This window comes from Mus caroli, chromosome 13 (genome assembly GCF_900094665.2).
Source record: "Mus caroli chromosome 13, CAROLI_EIJ_v1.1, whole genome shotgun sequence".
NCBI classification, from domain to species: domain Eukaryota; kingdom Metazoa; phylum Chordata; class Mammalia; order Rodentia; family Muridae; genus Mus; species Mus caroli.
In genome coordinates, this window is record NC_034582.1 from 75,450,659 (window position 1) to 75,462,119 (window position 11,461).

Here is an 11,461-nt window from a genome sequence, read left to right on the forward strand (position 1 = left end):
GTATTAGGACTGCAAATGCTGAACAGAATCCTACTGTTGGAGGAACTTTGGGGCTTGTCAGCCACCCCAGAACTATGACCAGCTGGCCAATGCATCTGGGCTGCAGCTTTGATAATATCTCTCTTTGATTCTTTGATTCAGGCTGGGGGGTTCTGGGAGTCAGTGCGATTCACTAATATGTCAGAGTAAGGTCATTTTTCTTCAGTGATATAGAAGGAAAATCAAGGCTAAGTTGACTTGAGATTCCAGGTCATCTTTTTAAGGTTTCTTTACAGCACCAGCAACAAATAGACACTGCCAAGTGCTCTGCTGCGGGAAAGGTATCCAAGAAGTAGTCTAGAATATTAATGAATCCATGCCTTCCTGCAGCCTGACTGAAGCCTGCTCCACTCCCCCAAGTACAGTCACAGAATAAAAGACAATGTAATGGCCTCTTTGCAATGGCCAGGAAATTTAAATAATTTAGAGTTAACTGATTTTGTTTTGGTTTGACTTGGCCCATTTCATTGCACAGCCCATCATTGGAAGAGCTGGCACATTGTGTAGTCCCTTTCCTGGCAGCAATCGCCATGGCGATATTTCCCTTCCCTCACAGCAGGTACCTCTGGGGAGCTCGAGCACTGACGTTCTGCCTGGCTGGTGGAACACAGCCCTTCCACGAGAGCTCGGTGCACTGAGTGGCAACTGAACGACAACTGGGATGATGAATAGCTGCTTGATGCTGCTGCTGTCACAGGATCTCTACTGTTATAATGGCACATCGTTGGCTACCACTCATTAGTTGGTGATTTATAGCTCAGAGCGATGTACTAGATAGCAGCAGATGGAGCTGGAGTCTCTTTGGAGAAATGACTAATCCCACAACCTGTAGGATTGTTCCCTGTGCATTTCGTTTTGGCATCTTTCAAAGCAGTAACCGAGAGGAGGGAATCCAGCCACCAGTGCTTCTAAGCTGTTCCTTTGTACATACAGCTCAGGAGCTGAGCCTTACTAGATGCCTAGTAGTTGTTTTCCCGTGCAAAGTCATCACTTTGGTTCTCTGTAAAAACTAGAACTCTGCAAAGCATCTAGGCTCGTTGACATAGGAAGTGTTATCCATAGTCTCTGCCACCCTCTGCAGATAATTTCTTTGCTTTCCAATTATATTAGTCTGCTCATACTGCTGTACAAGCAGTCTGATCATAGGCAAGGTGAATCGAATAATGAAACACATATTCACACAGTTTGGACTGCTAGGCCTTCAAGATGAAGATGCTTGTAAGGGCACGTTCTGATTGGAACATTTTTCTGTCACTGTCCCTTTATAGGGCAAGAGGAGAAGACAAAACAAAGTTCTTCTTTTTTAAAGAACACTAATCCCATTCTGAGGTCCTAGACTACCTGACATAAACTGGGTTCTCTCCCAAAGCGTTCACCTCTTGAAACCATTAGAAGGTGGGTTAAAATGTCAGTGTATAAGCTTGAGAACATAACCCAAACCAAAGTGACAATATAACTTTGACTATGAGTTCTCTCAGCATTATCTAGTACTTTTTATTGATTCTTTGTGAGTTTCACATCATGTACCCCAGTCCTGCTCATCACCCTGCCCTCTCATATTTGTATTCATCCTTGCAACCTCCGCCACAAAATAAGACACACAAGCCAACATACCACAACAGATTCAGACATGGTCCTTGGAGGGAGCTCAGGCTGGGACCTCTGCATGGCCCCAGGTGGCAAGGCTGCTACTCATGAATGCCTACTCTTCCCCAGAGCCTTCAGTTCCACCTCTCTTCATAGTGTTCAAGCTGCTCCACTTCTTTTTATCCCCATCTGACCACTGTATACTCTGGCACTGTGGTGGCTCCCACTGCAGCTTGGCCACATAGCTGTTGGCGCCTTGAATGAAATCTTCCATCCATGCTGTGTGGCATGGCATGGTGGCAAGTGAGTATCTAGAGCCCAGATTTTCCAGGTGCTGGAGGGCAAGCCTGTGGGTGACATGGTGGTCCACAGGTCTCTGCTTGTCTTCCTCGTCCTGTACTGCTGCTTGGACTTGATTTGATTTGATTTGATTTGATTTGATTTGATTTGATTTGATTTGATTTTTATGAGGCGTAGGCATAAGACAGCTTTGGTCACCAAGCCAAGCATTAAGCTAGGATGAACAAAGGAATGCCATCTGCTCTGCATGTGACTGATAAAAAACACCACCACAAAGTGTCTCTGCCCATTGCAGGAGAGGGAGGGTTGGAGCACAGTGTTGCAAAGTTTATCAAAGAAGCCTCTACTTCTCATTCGATAGTATAGTCTTAGCGCATCATTTTAACTGGATTAAGAACGGTCTTGAGCATGTAGAGAAATGCTTACTCCTGCCTTTGAGTTCAGTCTCTTCTTCTCCTCTTCCTATTTTTCTACTTCTGGGCACAACTGGGATGACTAACTCACTTGCTTAAAAGGGCTTCCTACATGCACATGTGCCTACCACCTTCATTTATATATCTATTTATATTCAATATATTCCAACGTATATTTCCCAATATTCTTTCTTGATTTTCAGGTCTGTATACCTGAAACTAACTACATCCTTACTGTCTCAATTCACTGCCTGATTAATACTTCAAATGACAAAGTTTTCCAAATCACTTAACTTGTCCCTTAAAACCCATATCTTCTTTACCTAATGGTTCAAGTAAAATCTGACAATGACCTTAACTATCCCCTTATTCTCACTCCCTAATAGCTTCAGTTGATGATCTTGCTAGTCCTGTTTTATCATCAGTCTGGATTCTCTACTGTCACGGTTGGTTTTGATGTCAAATGGCCCATCAGTTTCACGTGATTGAACACTTAATCCCCAACTGACTCTGCTGCTTGGTAGGGGAGGGGACTGTGGTTAGTGAAGATGAGTCACTTGGGGCAGGCCTTTGAGGGTGATAGATGGGCCTGCTTCTGAACTGGGCCCTCTCTACTTGCTGGTCAGTACTTGGAAGAAGCCCCAGCTGACATCCTACACCAGATCACCCCAGTAGCCATGCCTTTTCTGCCTTTACCTTAAACTGAGCAAAAACTCTAAAGCCACTGCTGTATGATATACAGTCACAGCAATGAGACAAGTGTACTATAGTCAATTTCCATGACCACCCTCACAGGAGTCAGCAAACTTGCACATTCTTCTCATCTGCTTTCTAAGCAGTGACTAGAGTGATGGTATATGGTTTATTTTAATAAGTGCTATGTGCTGCCATTTGAAAAAGTAACTAGGTTTTTTTTTTCCCTCCTCCTTAGATTTTCCTCTTCCTTGTACCCTGTACAACTCCCTTTTCATTTCTTTCTTTTAAATAGTCTTACTATGCAGCCCTGTCTGGAATTTCAAATGTAGACCAGGCTGGCCTTAAACTCACAGAGCTCAGCCTGCCTTTGCCTCCTGAGTGCTAGGATTCAAGGTTTGACCAGCATACCTGGCCCTACAAAAAGCTCGTGACAGGCACTTTCCACTATTCTTGCAATGAAGGGTAGTGTCTTTCACATGGCTTCTGTCCCAGTGCACTGTGGCCCTGCCTTTGGCTGTCTTAGCCTGTGCTCATTTTCTTCTTTCTCTCTGGTTTCCCTTCAGAGTGGCCTCCCAGCACTTACTAACAGTCTTTCCTCCTTGCCTGTCCTATAGAGTCTCTGTTTACTTCAGGCCTCAGCTAGCACGACCCTTCTCAGTGACATCTGTGAAATTCCTTGTTAAGATGCTTAGCTCCTATGACGCACTCTTAGCAGGCTTACGTTTGGTTTTCATCATAGTGGTAGTTACAGACTTCTCTCCCACGGTGCAAGAATGACCTCTGTCATTATCTGCTTAACGTTGTAGGAGTTCCAAAAATTCTTAACTCACAGTTTGTATTTTCAACTGCTACATTTTAAGAGCTAAGTCCCAAGAATGCGGCATATTTAATAAATATTTATTATCATATTGAAATAAGTAGACCCATCTCCCATACCACCCATGAATCACAGGCTGCTTTTACCTCAGGTCCCTTGAACAACTTAAAATAGAATAAAACTCCCTAATGAATTACCACAAAGTGAAGTATACCATGTAACCAGGCAAAGAGAAAAGTTCTTTAACCATGGAGATTGATCAGTTTTCTGTTTAAGAAAGTTGTAAATAGAACAAATTAGGGTTTTTTGTAAGGAACGTACTTGTAATTTAAAGTGCTTGTCCTCAACTGCTCATTTGAAAAATTTAGCATTAAAAATCCTGTTCCTTATGGCAGATTGCCAATTTATTCATGGAAGGGCTGGGATTTCATTATTGAAGTAAAATTCGGCCACATAGAGAGGTGTGATGTGCGCTCACCCATGTGCTATCCACTCATTTAGTCATCTGCTGGAACACTACGGTATTTAACATGTTTAGAGACCCCAAATGCCATTTTATTTTAACAACAATGGCTATTATTATTACCAATAGACAGAAATGCTCTCATCGCTAAGTCCAGCTCTTTGAAATCAAGTGATGGAGCAGCCGATTACAATCCAAACCAGTTTGGGAACCAAGCCCTTGGTTTTTGGTCATAACTAATCATGTCAAATGGAAAGTCAAAAGGAAGAACAGCATCTCAGTCTAGCCGAGGAGCTATGGAGCTGGCCAGGCTCAGTACTGAGAGCCAAGGCTGGCTTTCTGGTTTTCTGGTCTTGTCCTGTCTTGTCCCTTTCCTTCCCTTCCCTTCTTCCCTTCCCTTTCCCTTCTCCTTCCTTCCTTCCTTCCTTCCTTCCTTCCTTCCTTCCTTCCTTCCTTCCTTCCTTCCTTCCTTCTCCTCCTTTTTTTGAGATAGCATCCCATTATGCCAAGTTGCCTTCAAACTGACAGTGGCTGAGGATGACCTTGAATTTCAGATCTTCCTGCCTTCATGTCCAGAGCACTGGAGTCACAGGAGTGTGCCCTATGTTTTCATTTATGCAGTGATTGAATACACGGCTCTGTGCCTGCCTTGTAAGTGCTCCACCAACTTAGCTGCATCCTCAGCTCTGGATTTACATTTTAAGTGGTTATAAACCACCAATAGAAACTATTTGGAGGTGTGTAAAAATTATATGAAGTACAAAATTCTTCCCATCATGAGCAAGTATTGTTTATATCTAATTTTATACTATAGCAAAATGAAATAGTTACAGCAGACATAACAGACTTCCAAAGATTTTTTTTGTAATACATATATATATGTGTGTGTGTGTATACATATATATATATATATATATATATATATATATATATATATATATATATATATATACACATATATATATATCCTCCTAATTGACAGTTTTACATGCATATTATTTACTTATTTAGACTAGATCTCACAGTGTTGCACTGGCTGAAACTCACAAAAAAATCATCTACCTCTGCTTCCTGAGTGATGGAATTAAAGTTTTGCATCCAGGTAGTTGAAAGATTTTAGAAAACTAATACTATTACATCAAACTTTCCTGTGTTCAACTTCAGTTTCATTTAAACAAAACGTTAAATATCATTTTCAATTTTGAACACTAATGTTTATTACTGACAATCTGAAAAACAATAATCTGATTTGTTTTCTGGGTCCTGGTGGCTTAATATTTTTTAGGAAGCTCAGAAAAAAATAGAACCTCTTACCAGCCAGTAAAATAAAACCCTGGATCTTAAAAAAAAAAAAAAAAATCAAAGAAGCAAACAATCAACCAGTTTCATGGGTGGCTTTCCAAAGAAGTATCCAGAGCTGAAAATGAACTCTGAGTTGAGTGAAGCTGATCCCGTGGCAGCAGGGAGGGGCTTGTTGTTGCAATGTAGAGTCTCAGCCCCAAGATAGAAAGAGGGCTTTTTAGCAGAACTTAGAGGTTACTTAAGCTGTTTTTATGTTCTAGTGTGAGATGCCCCACCCTAAACCAAGTAAACATTTGACTAACCATGGTAGCATTAGATACTCCTCTTAGTGGGAAAAGAAAAATGGCTTGCCTCTGCCTGGTTTTGGATTGGCAAGTGCACAGTGTGAGCTTGCTGGGACACAGTAGTTCAGAGGAAACAGCGTTTTCATTGATGGTGTGGTGGCTTCTACCTGGTGTGAGGGCACCCCATACTAAGTGGGTCAGAATGAGTTTCTAGCTGCAGGGCAGAGGTGACTCGGGAAGTGCCAAGTCATACCAGACCTCTGAGCTGGTAGGGAGCTCCTGCCCTGCCTTCCTTCATGCCTGATGGGCCAGCAGCAGCTGTCACAGAGCTCTCCACACTCTCTGCTTTCCACATGGATGAGAACCAGGCAGACTTCTAGGAACCAGAGTCCAGGCTCTGCACGTATGTGATTGGAAACACCCTCACTCTGGAAATCAAGGTACTTGCTCTTTGAAGCATTGGTCCCAGTAATTCAGGGCTTCCCAGGGACACAGTGAGTCATAGAGGAGATTGGAGGGGTGGGTCTTCAGCAACCTAAAACAACTCCTTGGAAACTTCAACCTTGGAGAGAAAATTTGCCCTCTGTAATTTGCTCAAGCCTACAGTTGAAATCCCAGCACAGTGGTTCCAAGCACAGGTTTACTCTCCGCTGACCTGAGTGACGAGTCCTTCACTGGTGATAACATTTTAGGTGCTGGTAAGAGATCATATCACCCAATATAGACTTTTGGTGTGGTTTGGGGTAGAGGGAGAAGAAACTGGAAATAGAGGAACTGGATTTAGAACTGAACTGACAGAAATGTAGCCAAGTAACAGCAGATCTAGGCAAGAGTTGGAGTCAGTGTCTTTCTTCCTCACAGGCTAAGAAAGCAACCCAAACAGTTTAACTTGAAATGCCCATGCTTTGAGCTGTCTTGAGAAGTCTCCAGAACAGCTTTTAGATGTCACAGCTTGTTCCGACCTTCTTGGGTGAGAGCACAGGCTAGAACGATGGTTCTCAGGGTGTGGTACCCAGAAGGGCAATCCCCTTCTGGAAACAAACTGAAAATGCATTCTTGGGTCCATCCAGATCCTCAGAATCTGAAGCTTAAGTGATTCTGAATCATCACTAGAGTTGAAACTGGTCTTCAAGACCTGTTAGCCCGCTTCATGAAACAGCTAGCTCCTAGCTGGCACTATGAGAGAGAGAAAGAGAGAAACCAGAGACAGAGACATAAAGGCAGATACTTAGTCCAGAGCACCAAGATTTACTTTGGATAGCCACAATAGCCCTTTCCCAATAATAGCTTAAAAACTGTAGTAACCAAGGAAACCTCATTAATCCTCACATTTTCCTAGCAGCTGTTGTTGAAGGTGACAGGCTCCAGTGGTTATGAATCTGTCAAAATGAGAAGAACACTCTGCTCTACTTACACAGTTGCATTATAACTTATGCTCAATAAACTAGATGAATTAATGCCTGTCTGGAAAAAAAATTAAAGTTCGTTCAAGCAAAGTGCAATTCACCTTTTGAAATGCGGTTAAAGAGAAGAACCTTCTGTTACCAACCAGTTCCTTGGAAAGCTAAATAATAAACCAACATTTATACAAAAGCAAGCAAACATGCAAGGTATAGGATATATTGGCTAAAAGCTATAAAAGGCAGCCTAATAAGAGCATCTAATGGAACAACAGACTGAAGTTTGCTGCTCAAAGATCTAGGACAGATCTAGTTCCTCAAGAGATCAACCCAGTACATACATTGACCTTTAGTAGAAATGTCTTCAGGATATTTTATGTGTGTTTTAAGGATTGCTTGAAAAAATAAAAGCCTCCTCCCTGCAATTACAGTAAGTATTTGAGTTAAGAAAAGTGCTTTTATTTTTGTCCATGCATGTGTGCTTGTATGTATTTCTATATGTTGTATGTGGGTGTGACTGTGATATAATGCACATGTATAAGCAGGTGTGTGCCTGTGTGTATGAGCACAGAGACCATAGAACATCATGTGCCTTCACCACTTTTTGCTTTCTTCCTTTGAGACAGGACATCCCACTGAGCTTAGAGCTAGGCTGGTAGCTAGCAAGTCATAGTGATCCCCCGTCTCCATCCTTCACAGTATCAGACTTAAGAGAGGTGCACTCAAGCCTTCACCCATTTTAAAAATATTTTTTAAATATAGGGGCCAGAATTCAAACTCGTGTCCTCTTATTTGCAAAGGAAGTGCTCTTAACCACTGAGTCATCTCTTCACTCCAATTACTCAAAGGAAATCACTAGTTTAGGCCATGTGCTAAGGGTCTATGATTAGCATGCACAAAGTTCTATCTTCAAATCTCAGCATAAAAATTATATACACATAAAATAGAAGTAAACAAAACAAAGGGTAAATGTTGAATAAACAAAAGAACCTACATTTCTTTAATTAAAAATCTAGAGAAGTCGGGGTAGAGACTGTCTCTAAATTAGCATGTTGCCCATTTATTCAGTCACTCCCAGGTCAGTTCTCTCATTTGTTTATTTTTCACATTTACACACTTTGAGCTCTCTGCCCATAAAGAATCATTGTGGGTGGAAAGAAATTGTGACACTTAATTATTGATCATCAAGGAAACAAATGTTTTGGTTGTTTACAAACTGTGTCTGAAGCCCAATTCTTTGTCCTTGACTTGGCAAAACTGTGTGATCTTGAGCCACATATTAAAAAAATATCAAGAACCTATTTTTTATTCCTGCAGCACAATTTTTCTTGTTAATAGGATTCGAGACAAATAACTGATTTTACAAAGGCAAGGGACAAAGTGCAGAAGGATAGAAACGTGTATTTCTACTGTTTGTTTCTCTTTGTAGATAACAGCAATGTGCTTAGTTTCTTTAGATTAGATGAACTTTAAATTCAAAATTTTCAAAAAGAAGCTAGCTATCAACTTCCTCACAGTCTCCTCCTTTTTAAAAGTCGGTACTTCAAAGCCTCGTTAGTCCTACTGACGAGCAGCTAAATGTCTGTATCTCCTTTCCAACCTGACAAATCCCTGCCCCTCTCTTTGTGGTGTCTCCCTCTTCTGGGTCCTGTGTCTGCAGGTCCACTAGAGACAGCTTGTGATTTTCCTGTTTCTACCATCTCTTTCCAAGCAGTCTAACAGGTGCTTAGATACTTCGAGAATGATACCACATGGTTTGACTCTTGCTCCAACTTTTTAGGGTTTCATGAATCTTAGAAATTGTTTTTAATATGAATAGGTTACAGGCCTTTATCTAGAAAGTGAAGATGATGAAGGTGACTTGTGAATGATCCTTTGAAAATTTAGCAATATGATAGATATAAAATACACATAGGACTGTATAAGGGCAAATAACGATAGCTGCTATATTTTTTGACAATTTAATCTGATCAAAGTATGTTTTATTATGGTATTGTACATTCAGACATCTAGACTGACTCTACTCTGCCAAACCTAGTAGAGTGCTCATCAGCTGACAAACTTACTGTTGGAAACCTAAAGACCCTTGTCATAATAAGCATGCTAACAATGCCATGCTGAGTCTGGGGAAGCCAATTCTATCATTCCACCAGGTGGGTTCCAGGGACCAAACTCCAGTCATCAGGCTTGCTGGCAAGAGTATTGTTTGCTAAGGCATTTTGCTAGACTGCACATATTTTAAAGTATTTTTCAGGAAGATTCAGACAAGCAGGTACATGGAAATGTATATATTATCCCTGAAATATGCTGTATGGTGATTCAGGCACAGTGGTACACACCAGTCATCCCAGTCAAGATAGGCTGTGGTCCAGATGCAGAGGCCTGCCTGAGCAGTATGACAAAACCCAGTCTCTTAAAAAGTGATAAAATCAAACACCAGGTGAGGATGTAAACAGAAAAAAGAAAATGAATGATGTGTTTGCTTTGCTCTGATGTAACTAAAAGTTTTATGAGGGACACTGAGTGGCTTTACCCATATCCCCTGTGGGTAGGACGGCCACACATTCTGTTACAGCCTAAACAGTTCATGTTTACATGCCTTATCTTGCCGTCATTGCTTACTTGTTCCTCTTCGTTGTATTGTAGTTGAAAATCTCCTTTTTCATTGTATACATTCCAATTACCCTTTCCCCTTCCCAGCTCTCAACACATGCACCCAACTACTCAACCCCAGTCCTCTGTTTCTGTTTGTAGAAAACCAGAGGGCAGGCAAACAAACAAACAAAACCTCATCAGAAACCCCTTCTCCACAGAAACACAAAATGGGAAATCCTAATATAAGAGCAAAGGGCCAATAAGACAAAAAAAAAAAAATGTTCCAACAAAGCTATATGAAACAAAAGTACCATTGAGTTTGCTTTGTGTGGGCCTTCTATAGCTGGCCATGGGTCCTACCCTGAAGTGTGGGTAATATACCCGGGAGGAATCCATTGGAGAAAACTAACTTTTTCCTTTGTAAGTGCAGTTGCAGATAGCTTCTGAGTTGGGGATGGGAGATGGAATACACCTCCCCTCCCAGTGCTGGGACCCTGATGCCTTTAACCTGTGCAGGCCTTGTGCATGCCAGTTTCTAGGATTTTATATGTGACTCAGTTCTGTTGTCAGGAGTCATCCATCCTCTCTGGCTCTTAAGGTTTTGGGTGTTTGCTTGTTTGTTTGTTTGTTTGTTTGTTTTGTTTTGTTTCTTGGCCTACTCTTCTGTGTAGTTCGCTGATCCCTGAGGGGAAGGGTTTAGTGAAGACATCCTCTTTAGGATTGAATGCTCCAAAACTCCTACCCTCTGCATGTTGTCCAGTGCTGGGTCTCTGTGTCAGTTCCCATCTGTGCTACTCTGATGCTGTCTGAGTGAGACAATGCTCTCTGGATACAGCAGAATGTCATCATTTCTCATTTTACTGATATGTTCCTTTAGCAAGAAAGTGTCTTACTTTAAATGACACATATTTACCTTATGTCCTAGTGTGATTTCCTGTTGCTGTGATAAAATACCCCAGCAAAGGCAACCTAGTAGAGAAAGGGTTCATTTGGCTCCCAGTTCCTGATTATACACAGCCAAAACCAGAATGCAGTGGGTTAATAATGTGGGCCTGCTGTTCTCAGCTCCTCAGCTCCTTCTCATTAAGCCCAGGCCAGCCCATAGGATGGTACTACCAATGTTCTGGGTTGGTTTCCCTCCTCCCTTGATCACTAAGAAATCCCTACTAGCCATCATCCCTAATGTATGTCAAAATCATTTGAACATCATTTCATATGGTGATAGATTAAAAGTGTCTGACTTCCACTCAAAAAACCTTCAGATGAAACCAATTTATTTTTCTAACTGGGCACTGTCTCTAGGAGTTGTTATTCAGGCTTCTTAACCACTTCGCATATATAGATCAAGAGAAATTCTGCCTGGAGTTTGAGGGTCAACACTCATGAGAATGAACATTTTATTCCTTTTCTGTGAGGCATCACCTGGGCAGACTTCTGAGATGGGATAGGAGTTCTGTAGAACCACAGTGTACCTGAGCTGTGCTTCTCAGCCAAACTCTCCTAAGTAGGGCTGAGAAAAGCTTGTTAATCTTATGACCTTTTCTCTGTTCTTTTCTTTCCCTTCA